General features: G+C 41.1%; 1 long non-coding RNA gene and 4 other non-coding genes across 5 annotated transcripts in view; 3 read left to right on the top strand and 2 right to left on the bottom strand.

Moving 5' to 3' along the window:
* The window catches only part of LOC119539113, a 42,723-nt gene extending 31,658 nt beyond the window's left edge, over window positions 1-11,065 (top strand). Inside the window, exons 4-7 of the long non-coding RNA XR_005217789.1 lie at window positions 5,933-6,082; window positions 6,834-7,018; window positions 8,655-8,889; window positions 9,846-11,065. This is a non-coding gene — a long non-coding RNA (uncharacterized LOC119539113). The remainder of the gene's footprint in view (window positions 1-5,932; window positions 6,083-6,833; window positions 7,019-8,654; window positions 8,890-9,845) is intronic.
* TRNAW-CCA lies at window positions 4,232-4,303 on the bottom strand. Its single transcript has one exon. It is a non-coding gene; the product is annotated as a tRNA-Trp (tRNA).
* TRNAS-AGA lies at window positions 6,563-6,644 on the top strand. Its single transcript has one exon. It is a non-coding gene; the product is annotated as a tRNA-Ser (tRNA).
* Window positions 6,967-7,040, top strand: TRNAR-ACG. The gene has a single exon. It is a non-coding gene; the product is annotated as a tRNA-Arg (tRNA).
* TRNAW-CCA lies at window positions 10,437-10,508 on the bottom strand. Its single transcript has one exon. It is a non-coding gene; the product is annotated as a tRNA-Trp (tRNA).
* Window positions 11,066-14,029: the final 2,964 nt, after the last annotated feature.

The raw sequence follows: 14,029 nt of genomic DNA, 5'->3' as shown, positions 1-14,029 counted from the left end.
GAATCCGGGAGCTGCCCTGAGGTTTTAGGAGGGTGGAGCCGAGAAGGTGGTCTCCCCAATGTGTGGAAATGTTGGAGCACTCACCCAAGTATTTGGAGAAGAAACAGCTGCCAAAAAGCCCCTTGGGATGGGTTAGGCTCCCACTCTCTCAAGCTCCAAGAATGCAACGTTGTTTTGTTAGTGACTCTCAGACTTTGAAATCTAATGGAGTTTGTCCTGCGGGTTTTAGGAACTGTTTTGCTCCTGTTAACCCTGTTTTCCTTACTGTTTCTCCTTATGGCAATGGAAATGTTCATCCTATGAATGTCTCTCCTTTGTATATTGGAAGCACATAACTTGTTCTAGGTTCACAGATCCACAGCTAGAGGGGAATTATGCCTTAGGACTGACCAAGCCTAAACTGATTTTGATGGGATTTTGTACTTAACTTTTGTTACTGAAATGATTTAAGTTTTTGTGATATTGTGATGGAATGAATATATTTTGTATTTGGAAAGATAATGTCATTTTGGGGTCCAGGGGGTGGAATGTGCCGGTTTGAGTGTATTGTGTCCCCCAAATGCCATTATCTTTGTGGTCTTGTGTGGGGCAGGCGTTTTGGTGATGGTTGGATTTGCTTGGAATGTGCCCCACCCAGCTGTGGGCAATGATTCTGATGAGATGTTCTCATGGAGGCGTGGCCCCGCCCATTTAGGGTGGGCCCTTATCCGTGGAGCTATGTAAATGAGCTGACTCGGGGGGAAGAAAAGAGAGTGCGGCTGGGAGTGATTTTTTGAAGAGAAGCAAGCTTGCTAGAAAGGAACATCCTGGGAGAAAGCCGTTTTGAGGCCGGAGCTTTGGAGCAGACGCCAGCTGCCTTCCTAGCTAGCAGAGGTTTTCCGGACACCACTGGCCGTCCTCCGGTGAAGGTACCCGATTGCTGAGGTGTTACCTTGGATGCTTTGTGGCCTTAAGACTGTAACTGTGTAGTGAAATAAACCCCCGTTTTATAAAAGCCTGTCCATCTCTGGTGTTTTGCATTCTGCGGCATTAGCAAACTAAAACGAAGGTTAAGTCCAGGTGTAATTCATTGCTTTGATCTTCTAATTAATTTATTGGTGGCTTAAATACTTCAAACAGTATCACTGGATATTTTAGGATAGCTTAACAAGAAGTTTGAGAAAATTTAATATATACATTAACTATCATATAAGAATTGTCACCAGTAGCGGTGAACAGACATCATTGCCTTGCAATTTGGTGTTGGTATCATGAAAATTTAGTTTATGCAAATTCTAAATTCTTTGTTCTGAGTCTCCAGGTATGTTTATCAAGGCCACCAGTCCCTTTTTTGGGTGGTCTTTTGAACTTTTGTTTTCTGAAATACCAGGGTAACCTTATTTTGTAGCTGATTATAAATTAACTTTTGGGGCAATGGAAATGACCACCACACCTTTTCCTCATTCACTTTATTCTCAATTGCAGTACTGTTCTTCACCCTGTGGATATTTCTTTAATGTCCTTTCACCAAGCATTTTGGTCAAAGATGCCAAGTTCTCTGCATTTTGTCTATACATGAATTTGGTGACAAGCTCCTTGATAATCCTCTTTTCTTCTGTGGTTTCCTATGCCTTTGATTTAAGAGGAATTATATTTTACATTTTTCTTTGCTGTACAAAAACATAATGGGATAAATAGGTAGCTCATGCTCATGTTTCTGGTTGGAAGGATAATACAATTACATGCTTATAGGAATGGATGCTATTAGTAAACGGGTTGGCCTTTTGAGTCTGATAGTCCTGGGTTCCAACATGCCTCCAACACCATGTTGGGTGAACTTAAACAGTGTCTTTTGACTTCTTTGAGTCTGAGTTGCCTTATTTGTAGATGGTAAAATTCTGAGGATGAAATTGCGTGTCTAGCCCAGTTCTGAACTGTAGTAAAGTCTTCCCTCGCTTATTTTAGATGGGTTTACCTTTGACCTTTGTGTGATGGTTCTTATTTTTATTTTTTTTTAACTTTTTATTTTGAAATATGTTCAAACTTACAGGACAGTTACAAAAACAATGCAAACGTCATTCAGAGAACTCCAACATAAGTCAGGACCAAGAAATGTGATACATATATTGATCTAAGTAACATAAACGCAATAATCCAGTTCATTCTTAGTAGGGTAACTTGCCTTATGTTTTCGTTGCATAGCTTGGTTGTATGGGAAGTACAACGATGGATTTGACTCATTGTTCTTTGAGTTACTGGGCCAGAGCCAGCATGTTACAACTACACCACCCTGCTTTCTTTGAAGAAGTGTTTGGAGAAGCCATAGTAAAGTTAATAGTGTACACGCTGCTATTTCCTTCCATTGCTCCTCAAAAATTAGCAAGTGCCTTCTCTATGGGACACAAGGCATAACAGTAGGGATACAGTCATAAAAACACAGATTTGTCCAGATCTCACAGAGCATATATTTTAGTCTGTAAGAGTCAGAAACAAATACTACAAGTGTAGACGGTTTTGGGGAATGTATGTAATAAATCTCAGGGGAGGGTACCGCTCCAGGAGCAAATAACTTGTCTAGGGATCAGAGGAAGATTCATTTGGGAAACTGGCTGTTCTAGTTTGCTAATGCTGCTGGGATGCAAAACACTGGAAATGGATCAGGATTTAGAAAGGGGGTTTATTTGGTTACAAAGTTACAGCCTTAAGGCCATAAAGTGTCCAAGGTAAGCCATCAACAATCGGGTACCTTCACTGGAGAATGGCCAATGGTGTCCAGAAAACCTCTGTTAGCTGGGAAGGCACATGGCTGGCATCTGCTCCAGAGTTCTGGTTTCAGAATGGCTTTCTCCCAGGATGTTCCTCTCTAGGCCACAGCTCTTGCTCAAAATGTCACTCTCAGTTGCTCTTGGGGCATTTATCCTCTCTTATCTTCTCTGGAGCAAAATCTGCTTTCAATGGCCGTCTTCAAACTGTCTCTCATCTGCAGCTCTTCTCTCAGCTCCTGTGCATTCTTCAAAGTGTCTCTCTTGGCTGTAGCAAGCTCCCTCCTTCTGTCTGAGCTTACATAGTGCTCCAGTAAACTAATCAAGGTCCATGCTGAATGGGCGGGGCCACACCTCCATGGAAATTATCCAATCAGAGTTATCACCCACAGTTGGGTGGGGCACATTTCCATGGAAACAACCTAATCCAAACATTCCAACTTAATCCCCACTAATATGTCTGCCCCACAAGATTTCATCAAAGAATATGGTGTTTTCTGGGGGACATAATACATTCAAACCAGCACACTGGCATTTTGTTTCCCTTGGCAATTGAAGGATGAGTGTCTGAATCATGCAGCAAAGGACAGAGAACATTTATTATAGAGGAAAAGGTAGAAGCAAAGGCCCTGAGGTAGGAAGGAGCATAATGCACTGAAAGAAGGCCTGTGTAACACAGTTGGTTGTTTTCTTTTGTTTCAAGCAGGGAAATATCAGGATAAGAATTGCATTTAAAAACAGGCATAATAAGGAGACCGATTTAGCTGAGCAAGAGGAGATTTAATGGAGACAGGAAGTTCATGTCAATAGCCCTGGCCAGAAATAATTGATGAAAGGAAGGAGGCCATTGTGGTGATGAAAAGAAGAGGACAGATGGAGCATTACATATTAATAGGTAAAACTCTGCAGAACTCGCTGCTCAGATCAGGAGCTTCAGAAGAGGTAGCATCCAGAATGCTCCAGACTCCTGGCTCAGTGAGGTGGGCCTGGGATGAAGCTACAGACCGGATGAGGAGAATGCACAACATGGTGGAGGCAAAAGAGCAAAGAAAGCCTCAGGAAGCAAAGACATCTGAGGATGAGCCTGGAGGAACACCAACATTTAGGGCTTAGGTGGAGGAGAGAGTCATGGACAGCTTTTAAAGGAAGAAAAAGAAGCGATCAGAAAAGTAAGAGGGAAAGCAGGGGACTGTGTGGTCCCTAACGCCAAAAAGGAGAGTGTTTAAATTAAATTTCTCTTTAAAGAAGATGGCAAAAAAAAAGCACTGCCCATACCAGGAATTCGTCCTCCATTTTAAAATCCCAACAGCAAGCCTAGGGCAAAAGAGTAGACATGGTCCCAGTCCGCTGAAACACTAAAAGGGCTTTTTGTTTCGACTCGACTCGCAACCTCAACGGATCTCAAATCGGAAATCCAGGATCAAATAAGACCTCAGAGAAAAGCGACCAGATTGGTTTTCTTCTCTCCCCCAATAAAAGAAATACGCCTATGACCCCGACGTGATTTGAACACGCAACCTTCTGATCTGGAGTCAGACGCGCTACCGTTGCGCCACGAGGTCACGGATAGAACAAAAGGCTTTTTATTTCCTCTAAATAGGGGCCTTATCTCTTTTATACTCCACTTCCCCTCCTCCAAGTCCGAAGGATTTCTTTTTTAATTCAGTTTGATCATTTTCTCCCAACGGTTCACAGCTTCCTTGAGAAAAGAGATTGAACAGATGAAGCACTAATCTAAATGTTCGGTATGAGAAATGTCCATTGGTTTCTCACTTCCAGATTTCCCTATTTTGAGGGAAATCGTGTACATGATGAGTTTAGATCCGCAATGAAACTGGTATAAGAATGGCTACGAAGTTTGCACTATTAACTTTTCTGTAAATTCACTAGACTTCCCTCTCTTCCGAAATCGCTGTCACCTGTCTCCCGTCCTCCCTATCCACACACCGGCCCTATCCTCTACCTGGTGAAAAGCTACTTGTCTTCAAAAAGCACTTCTGGTATCTAGAGTGTGCACGTGCCATTTAGTTCACAACAAAACCCCAAACGGCTTTTACCATTTTTTACTAGCTCTGTGCTAACAGGTTTTAAAATTCGTACTGTCTTACGTACGTTTTAGAAACCCTCCTGTATCTTTTGCCTACATGATGAGGATCTGGAGGCCTGGGTTTGGGGAGTAGGACTGGTTGTGGGAGTGGTACTGTTATTTTCAGTAACAACTTTCCAATAGCTGTGCTTGGTCTTCCTTCCAGCCCAGTGGTTTTCCAAGTGTGGTCCGGGACCAGCAGGATAAGCAGCACCCGGGAATTCGTTAGAAATGCAAATTTTCGGCCTCATCCTTACACCTACCCAGTCAGAAATTACTTAGTGGGGCCCAGTAATCTGTATTTTAATAAGCCTTCCGCGACTTTTATGCACGGAAAAGTTTGAGAATCACTGCTGCAGTTTAGAAAACCTTTATTTACTCTTTCAAATTATTATTATTATTATTATTATTATTATAAACTTCTAGTCTCCTTTCAGGATGGAGGAAGCAGTTTCCAGTTAAAGCTAGTGCTGACATTCCTGAGCCTATAGGGCAGATGATAACGCGGTTCTGTAGTGTAAATCTGATTGCGTCTTTGCTTTTCCCACTACTGGTTTAGGATTCAGCTTTCTCAGGACTGACAAATAAATTAACACTCCTCAATCGGCTTTACAGATTACAAAATTTTGCCGCTGTTATCTCTTTTCCAGAGCTTTTTCCTATGTGAATTTATGTATTTTATAGAATTTGCTTTTTTGTGTTTTTTAATTTAATAAATTTTATTTTGAAATAAATTCAATGTTACAGGAACAGTTGCAAAAACAGTAGAAACCCCATACGTAGAAATCCAACATATCCCGACCCCCCTCCCCCGGTTCCCCGATCCTCCACCTTTAACATCCTGTCACACCACTGTTTCTTTCTTTCCCTCCCTCTCTCCCTCTGTATCTATCATTCATCACCTATTACTCTGTCCTCTGAACATATGAGAGCAAGCTGCACATATCTTTGAACAAACAATATAATTCACATATACCTTTCCCATAGACAAGAACATTCTTTTATGCAATCTCATTAAGCGCAGCTAAGAAATTCGAGAAATTCAACATTGATATAAAGCTTGCATTCTATATTTCCTTTTTTTTTTCCCTTGTGTCCCATATAGAATTTGTTTTGAGTGTGATTTCCTGAGTGCGCAAAAGCAATTTCTGTTTAATCCACAATCTTTACCTGGAAGCACCGCAAGGCGGCGGCGGTTCCCTATTGTCTGTAAAGCAATCTTCACATCGTTAACACCTCTTCTTCAGCTTTCAGCGTAAGCATTTCTTCCTTGGTTTGGCTTTCCCCCGCTGATTTCAGTCAAAAGATATAGCACTTTATTGCGAGTTATTATACGTAATTTTCCTCTCTTTGGTAGTTATCTACTTTTAATTTTACAGTAGTTATGATAGTTAGATTAAAATTGTTTCCCCAACTAGACTGTAAGATTTTCTGAGGGGTTGGAAGTTCCCTGGCTAACAGTGAATAATTTTTCTAAATTACATTTATCGCTTAAGCTAAGAGGAGCAGGTAATTTTCCCTTCTAACAAATTTTTAACTCTTTCTAACAAACACCCAAAAATCATTATCCGAGCGTTTACCACGTGCAAGAATTGAAGTTGGTTGACTCCTCTCGCGTTTCCTTGATAAGATACAGGATGCTGTGCTCTAGCCTCAACTATATATTATTAAATGTAAAGTTAAGCTAGATGACATATGATACCATGAAGAATTTTGGAAGCCCTTCTGTTCATGTGTAGTCGTGGCCGAGTGGTTAAGGCGATGGACTAGAAATCCATTGGGGTCTCCCCGCGCAGGTTCGAATCCTGCCGACTACGTACGGTTCCTTTCCCTGTCTTATTTGCTTTTAGCATGGTCAATTAATACATTGTTACAAATTACTCTTAAGAATATTACATTTGCTCTCAGATACCTTCGAAGCTACGTAAAAATGGATGTTTCATTGCTTAGGAAGGAATCATTCTGTATAATAAAACCTAGTCAACCAAAGTATTGTTTTGTTTCAGTTACGAGGTTCTCTGGGTTGAAAGTCCTGGTAACAAAGAAAGGAAGATGAAAGAAAGAGTTCACACACACCACTTGAATTATTCCACCACTTAATTTTTCTCTAGGACTAACCCCCAAACAAAAAATAAGAGGGGGCCAGTGGCGCAATGGATAACGCGTCTGACTACGGATCAGAAGATTCTAGGTTCGTACTCCTGGCTGGCTCGCTTCCCGTTTTAGTGCCTTGAGGTTCAATTCCCCCTTTTTTTTTAACCCAGAGCTATCACTTTACATAAAATGTTCATAACGTAAACGTGAGCTTTAGCTCGCTACTCTTACTAACATAAGTCTTTCTTTAAATCACGATCGCGAAATTGTTTGTTTTCAAAATTGTCCAAGCATCACATCAACTGATAAATGTTTAAGAGAGAGAAAAACCTTTCAAATGCACCATTCTCTGAGAATTAAGATTAGGAGTTTCACAATGAGATTTCTAGATAGCAAAACTTTTGGGTTCTTCTTTCTATCAATTTTACATACACAGAAGTTTCAAGAATCAGACATTTTACAAGATTTGTAACAAACCAACAGTCTGTTCCCTGTTCCTGTCTTCCCTCATTTCCTCCTCGTGAACAATCTGATTCTGTGAAATAATATTGCCCAATAATATGCTTGCATGGTCCTGTTGACTTCACCCTATAAAAGATGAGCAATTGGCTCACATTCTTTTTGGCACCCCACACCCTAATGCACTCGTGCACTCTTGCTATATATCTCCATTCTTCCAATATTGTTAACTCATCATTAAAGATTGGTTACATTCATCATTTAAAATAATGTGACTTTGTAAAAACAATTCAACAGGTGCTCTAATAATAAATTGTTGAGTTTTCCTTTCCTCACTTTTGTTTTCCCTGAAGTTAGTAACTGCCTTTTCTTATTGTTATTTTATTGCTTAGTCTTCTATGTATTTATAACTAATTCAGCCCCAAACTGTCCACCAGTTGTCTAAATCACCTCTCAAGATGTTCAAATGCATGGCGAAGTCTATAAATTTCGTCTTTCATAAAAAATGTCTCCTACAACCTTGGCCTATTCAAATCCCTCTACACCTAGTACTCACCTGAATCTCATTGCACTATCATTACAGAGATTCCAGTAATTCCTTTCCTACTGAAAAACACTCATTTCTATGTCCCCTATCTTCCTCTTTCTTGAAATCTCTCATAGGTGAAATGTTTGGATTCTACACTCTCATTTGATTGAGAGTTGTGATGGTATAGAATTTTAAACCAGAAATCTTTTTCTGAGTTCCAGTGTGAGTGCTGAGAGATCTGAAGCCATGCTGACTTCTGATCTATACCTACAGGTTTTTTTCTCTCTAGAAGCATCTAGATTCTTCTCTTCTGCTCCACTTCTCCACCCCCACCCCCAATGTTCTAAAATTCTTAATAGTGTGAGTCTCCTTTCATTTATTTTTCTGAATACTCAGTCACTCGAATCTGAAAACTCATACCTTATATTCCTGGGAAATTTTCTTTAATTATTTAGTTGACAATTTTCCCCTCTTCACTTTCTCTGGTCTTTCCTTTTGGGACTCCCATTATTCATATGTTGGGCTTCCTAAACCTGTTTTCTAATTTCTTAGGTTTTTGTTATCTATTTTGCATCTATCTTTTTTTTTTTTTTTAATTAGAGAAGTTGTGAGTTTACAAAACAATCATGCATAAGATACAGGATTCCAATACTCCACCCCACCAACAACACCTTGCATTGGTATACGACATTTGTTACAATTGATGATAGTACTCTTTTTATAATTGTACTATTTTTCTTAACAGTGATTACCTTTGATGAAAGATTATTGAAATAGTTTTACCTATCAGCCCACTGCAAGGCTGGGGGATGGGCACTGGCAGCCTCCACATAGAGAGAGCAACTCAACTATTCTCTGCAAAGTTTATTGGCCTCTTCCTACCTCTTAAGGAAAGCAAACTTTTGTTCTACTGTTTACTAGCTGTGCAACCTTGGACAAGTCATCTGACCCCTGGATACTTCAGTTTTCTCATTTGAAAGGTAAGAGTAATAATATCCACCTTGTAGAATTGTGAAAATTAAATGATTTGGAACTTGGAGAACGCTTGGAATACTGCATGGCAATTAATAAGTACTCAAAAGCTATACTTGCTGCTTTTGTTATTTTTATTGAGAATCCTTTTTTGGATAGTGATATATTGCACCCCGAGAAGCAGAGAAGCCTAATAGAAGCGCATATTTTAAGACGCTGCCTCTAAAATCTCCATAACAACTGTACCAAGTTCCTCCTCATACTTAAAATCAGCGCCCTTTTACTGCAAAATCCAGACATATTTCAGGGGAAAATGCAAATTAGCAGAGAATGGTTTCGATTCATTGACCTCTGGGTTATGGGCCCAGCACGCTTCCGCTGCACCACTCTGCTACCGGGAAACATACTGGTTTAGTCTTCAAGCTCCACTTTATCACTTTTTCAAAACAGCATTAGATGTTTTTTCTTCTTTAGTGACAATCCGTCTTTTAGAATACGGTGGCCATGGGCTTGTCTAGCCACTAAGGGAAGAGTTAGTGAGGAATAGAAAAAGTTTATTTTGGATATACTTCTCTGGTGCACAGATGCATAATTAGATATAATGTCCATTAGTATATCATGTGAACCTGTGCAAGCACATCTATAACTTAAAATGTCTGCCGTGCTTTAAAAATCATTGTAAATTGCACAAAATAATAGACTCTTGTGAAGAAATAAATGGTACTTTCCTTTTCTTTCATACTCTGATGTGGTACTTCATAATCTGTTGGGAAGTCTCGAGCCCCAGTTGGGAAAAATACCCACATCCATGCACATTTTTTTCATAATTGCGGGGGATTCACGGAACCTCTAGCCTGGGGGACTAACTTTCTCTGATATAATGGTTCATTTCTTATGGTCTCAAGTTCAGCAAAATAACTGTGTTCCCATTTTCTGCCTCTGGAAATGAAATGATTCTTTGCAGGGCTGGGGGAGTCGCGGAAACTCATGGATGTGCTGCGAAGCCCCTAGCATGGCAGGCATACATAGGCGTGAAATGCATGAATTTAGATCCCCTACTCCAACCGAAATAGAAGTCGGCGAAGATCTGCTCAAGAGAGAGATGAAGATGATGCGGCTGGAACGACGGGGCTGCCAGCACCGAAGTGAGCATAGAGAGAAGGCCACGAGAGTTAGGAATGGGGAAATACAACAAGAGGAGCAAAATTTAAGAACTTTTGCAATAAGAGTAAAAATGTTGTCTCTATGGACCCAGAAATAAGCCCCCAAATACAATAATAATAATATATTCCTGTGCACTTGCCAATTTTTTTTTAAAAAGGGGGATTTTGAAGAGGCTAAAGTAATGAACGTTGTGTACCTTAGATGCTATCAATATCGAGTTGATTTACCCGGAAGTTGCTTCTTAAAAGGAGGCGATGGCTTCCTTCGAAATTAATGTCCTAGACTGAGCACGTTATAGTTTCCGTAGCGCGGCATTTGAAAGACTCCTTTCTCGTCCACCATGTATTTCACTTCAGAGAAACCCCAAGCCGTTCACGTGTTAAAAAGCAACTGACCCCGACGTGATTTGAACACGCAACCTTCTGATCTGGAGTCAGACGCGCTACCGTTGCGCCACGAGGTCGTTCTGGGGGGCTTGGGTTTACTTATTTGTTAACCTATTTTTCAACTTCTTCTATGGGATTAATTTCTGGATGTAGAATAAAGCCTGCCTGATTCTTCCGGATCAAAATCTGTCTCCCCAGTCACGCCCTGATTTTTTCTGCTTCTGTGTTAATTCCACTTTCACCTCTTTCTATTCGAATTTCATTCCTTTTCTTCCCTAGTTTATATATATCTATATATATTAGGGAGAGTTTTGTCGGGTTTTTGTGGGGTTTTGTCTTTTCAGAAATACAGACATTCTGGTATAAGTCTGTAGCTTCGGGACAGGGTGCGGTAGGAAAGGAAGCTAAGAGTAAATAACGAGTGCCCTCCTCTCCCCCTGATCTCCCCTCATCCCGGTATCAGGCACGTTCACCCGGGAGGGCTTTAAACTAGTTTCCAGTGTTGACTGTCTATCCTAACTAGTGTGGCAATGACATGAATTCAAAGGGGAGCTGGACCGTTTAAGTTGTGCCGCATTCCTTCTCCTAGATAACGGCGTCGCCGGGCACCCTTATTGTCCTTAGCTGACGAGAAACCTGCTTAATGTCATACTGTGAATGTCCTTCAGAGTCATATTACTGGATTGAAAACTACTAGTAAAAAAGAGCAAGAAATTTTTTGTTTTTTGTTTGTTTGTTTGTTTTGGCGGGAACATGTAAGTAATTCCGACTGTTGTTTGGCTGGTTAATTTGCCTGTCCAGTAAACAGGAGAAACAGGTTTCGGATTTCAGTCCCACCGGGACCGGAAATCTGCTCATAGACCATCTCCCCTTGTAGTGGTGAGGCTGCTTTGAACTCCTAGAAAAAATACTCTGAAGACTGATCCACAGCTGCAGAACAGATGCAGTGGATCTTTCTCTGAAAAGAAAGGTTCCCTTTCTTAATCCCGAAAAATCGGTCCAGAGCCTGGGGTTTCAGCTGAGAATTGTATAGGACCAAAAGTACTGGATTGAAGGAATTCGGGTTTGCCTCTGTAGATAGAGGATATCTGTAGGTTATATGCAGATATTCACCTCTTAACAAGTGAACATAATCACTCTATGCGTTCATAAAAAGTGGTAGGAGACCTGGGTAAGGAATATGTCAGGAGCCTTCAACATTGGAAGGTGAGGTGGACCAGTGTATAGTAAGGGATTCGGCCTCCGAAAATGAGCTCTGGCTTTTGTCCCTGCTCCTGGGTGATAACCTCTAAAATCCTTGGAATCCTAGGAGTGTCAATTGTTACAATTCTATTTGATAAAACCAAAGTCCCATAGATTCAGACTTTGGTTTTATCAAATAGAATTGTATGAATTGACTAATGTCAGATGTTAGAATTACTCTTTTTCTTTCATAAAGAAAACAAAACGTTAGCAAAATTGGCCAGCATTAGCAATCCCAGGTTGCTTTCAAAAAATGACAAGATAGAACTGCAGAAGAACCTAGAAACTAACATCAACTCAAATCAGCAACAGGAATTAAAAGCTCAGTGAAACACTAATTTTTAGAAATTTCCCTGTTCGTTTGTTTTCTCTGGCATTTAATAGATAATTCACAATACAACTGATTTCTGCCTGGTTGTTTATAACTTTCTAAAGAAACAAGTAAAAATTTTAATCAGACTGTCATTAAGTTTCAGTGACAAAGTTCTGGAGCACCCTGATGTTGAAGTTGCTTTTCTCACTCCTTGAGTTGTTTCTCAGTCTAAGTAACCTTGTGCTTCCCACAGTTGGAGACCTGTAATCCCAGGACCTTACAGAGTTGTTTTGTTAATTACGCTCTTTCAATGTGAGACTCACAATAGTTTTCAGGACTCCTTCAAATGCTGGGTCATAGCACCAAGCCACCCTTATTGCTGATGATTTTGATGGTGGATCCCAGTTCTGATAGCTGACTTTGCCTTTGGGTCCGTGTCCCTGTGCCTATCTAGTTCTTATCCCAGAAAATTGAATCTAAGGAACAGGACTCCAGGATTAAGCTGTTTGGTTTTTGCCAGATCCCCTCCCATAGATGGCCTTCTGCCCACCATCACCTACTGGGAACCTACTACCACCTGCTAACAAGGTCCCATGATACCAGTCACTTGCCTGAGTCTCTAAATGCGTTTTCTCCTGTTACACACACTCACTGAGATCTCCACATCCACTTTAACAAGACACACTATTGAAATGTGTGTGGGACCACCTCTTGGCTGCTCCCTGAACACAGACACCCGTCTGCTACCACCTCCTCTGAACGAAGTCTCTTCCTTCAATGGATGAGATCTCTCCCCTACCTGCAGTTGGTCTCTCCCCCATGTGCAAGTGTGCTCAACCCTGGTGGGTAGGTCAAGTCCCCAACTGCCTTTATATTTGGGGTAGAAAACATAGGTTAAGTGTCATTATATGTGTCTAAGACCTAATTAAAGATAACAAGGTGTGTATAACATGCAGAAAAGCAGAGAGGCAGAACTGGAGGTTAGAAAAGGGGTGCAACTTGATGGATTTTCAACTTAAGGGTCTGTTGTGTGTGAGGTTGGTGGACTTATTTCAGGGCCTGTTTCTTGGACATGCAACCTGTGGGGGTACATGGGTCCCGACAATCCAAAAAGGCTCCAGGCTTGCTTTAATGCTGTGCCGGTGACATCTTGAAATTCTCAACAATTTTTTAAAAAGGGATCCACTTTTATTTTCTTATTTTTGCACTGGGTCCTGCAAATTATGCCAGCCAGTCCTGACTTTTTTTCCTGACTGTGCCTCTGCTGGAGACTGATATGATCCTAGGAGCATCTGCAGCTCTTGGTGCACTGAACCACAATGACCACACCGCTACGCCATTCTCACCTAGATTATTGCAGTGGCCTCCTAACTGGTTTTATTCTTTCCATTTTGTCTTCCTGGAGTCTTTTCTCAACAGAGCAACTAGAGTGATCCTGTTGAAGCCAAATTCTGTCACTCTTCTGCTCAAAACCCTCCAATGCCTCCCCATCTCACTCAGCGTAAATGCCGAATTCAGCACAAAGGCCTATACAGCCCTTGACAACCAAGCCCATTCCTGATGTTCTTTCAACTCATCTCTTACTCCTTTTCCCCTCGGTGCTCTGACCCAGCCACACTGGCCTCAGTCAGGGTAAAATGATGATGCTTTCTTTAAGGAGGGAAACAACTTCCCGCCCTCCCCTTCTTACTGAGTCTCCTTGTTTTAGTTTCCTAGGCTGCTTAGGCAAATAACATGAAATGGGTTGGCTTAAGCCATGGGAATTTATTAGCTTACAGTTTTGAGAACAGGAAAATGTCCAAATCAGGGCATCATCAAGGTGATGCTTTTTTTCCTGAAAACCAGTTGCTAGCAATCCTTGGCTCCTCTGTCACGTGCCAAGGCACATGGCAGCATCTGGTCTCTTCTTTGTGTTCTGGGTTCTGTTTGAGCTTCTTGCTTCCATGGCCAGCCTCTCTCCTCTCCTCTCCTCTCCTGTCTCTTTCTCTCCCCTTCTCTCTCTCTCTGTCTCTCTCTGTCTCTCTTCATTCTGTTTATAAAGGA

The sequence above is a fragment of the Choloepus didactylus genome, chromosome 7, assembly GCF_015220235.1.
Source record: "Choloepus didactylus isolate mChoDid1 chromosome 7, mChoDid1.pri, whole genome shotgun sequence".
Classification (NCBI taxonomy): domain Eukaryota; kingdom Metazoa; phylum Chordata; class Mammalia; order Pilosa; family Megalonychidae; genus Choloepus; species Choloepus didactylus.
This window is presented reverse-complemented; position numbering and strand designations above follow the sequence as displayed.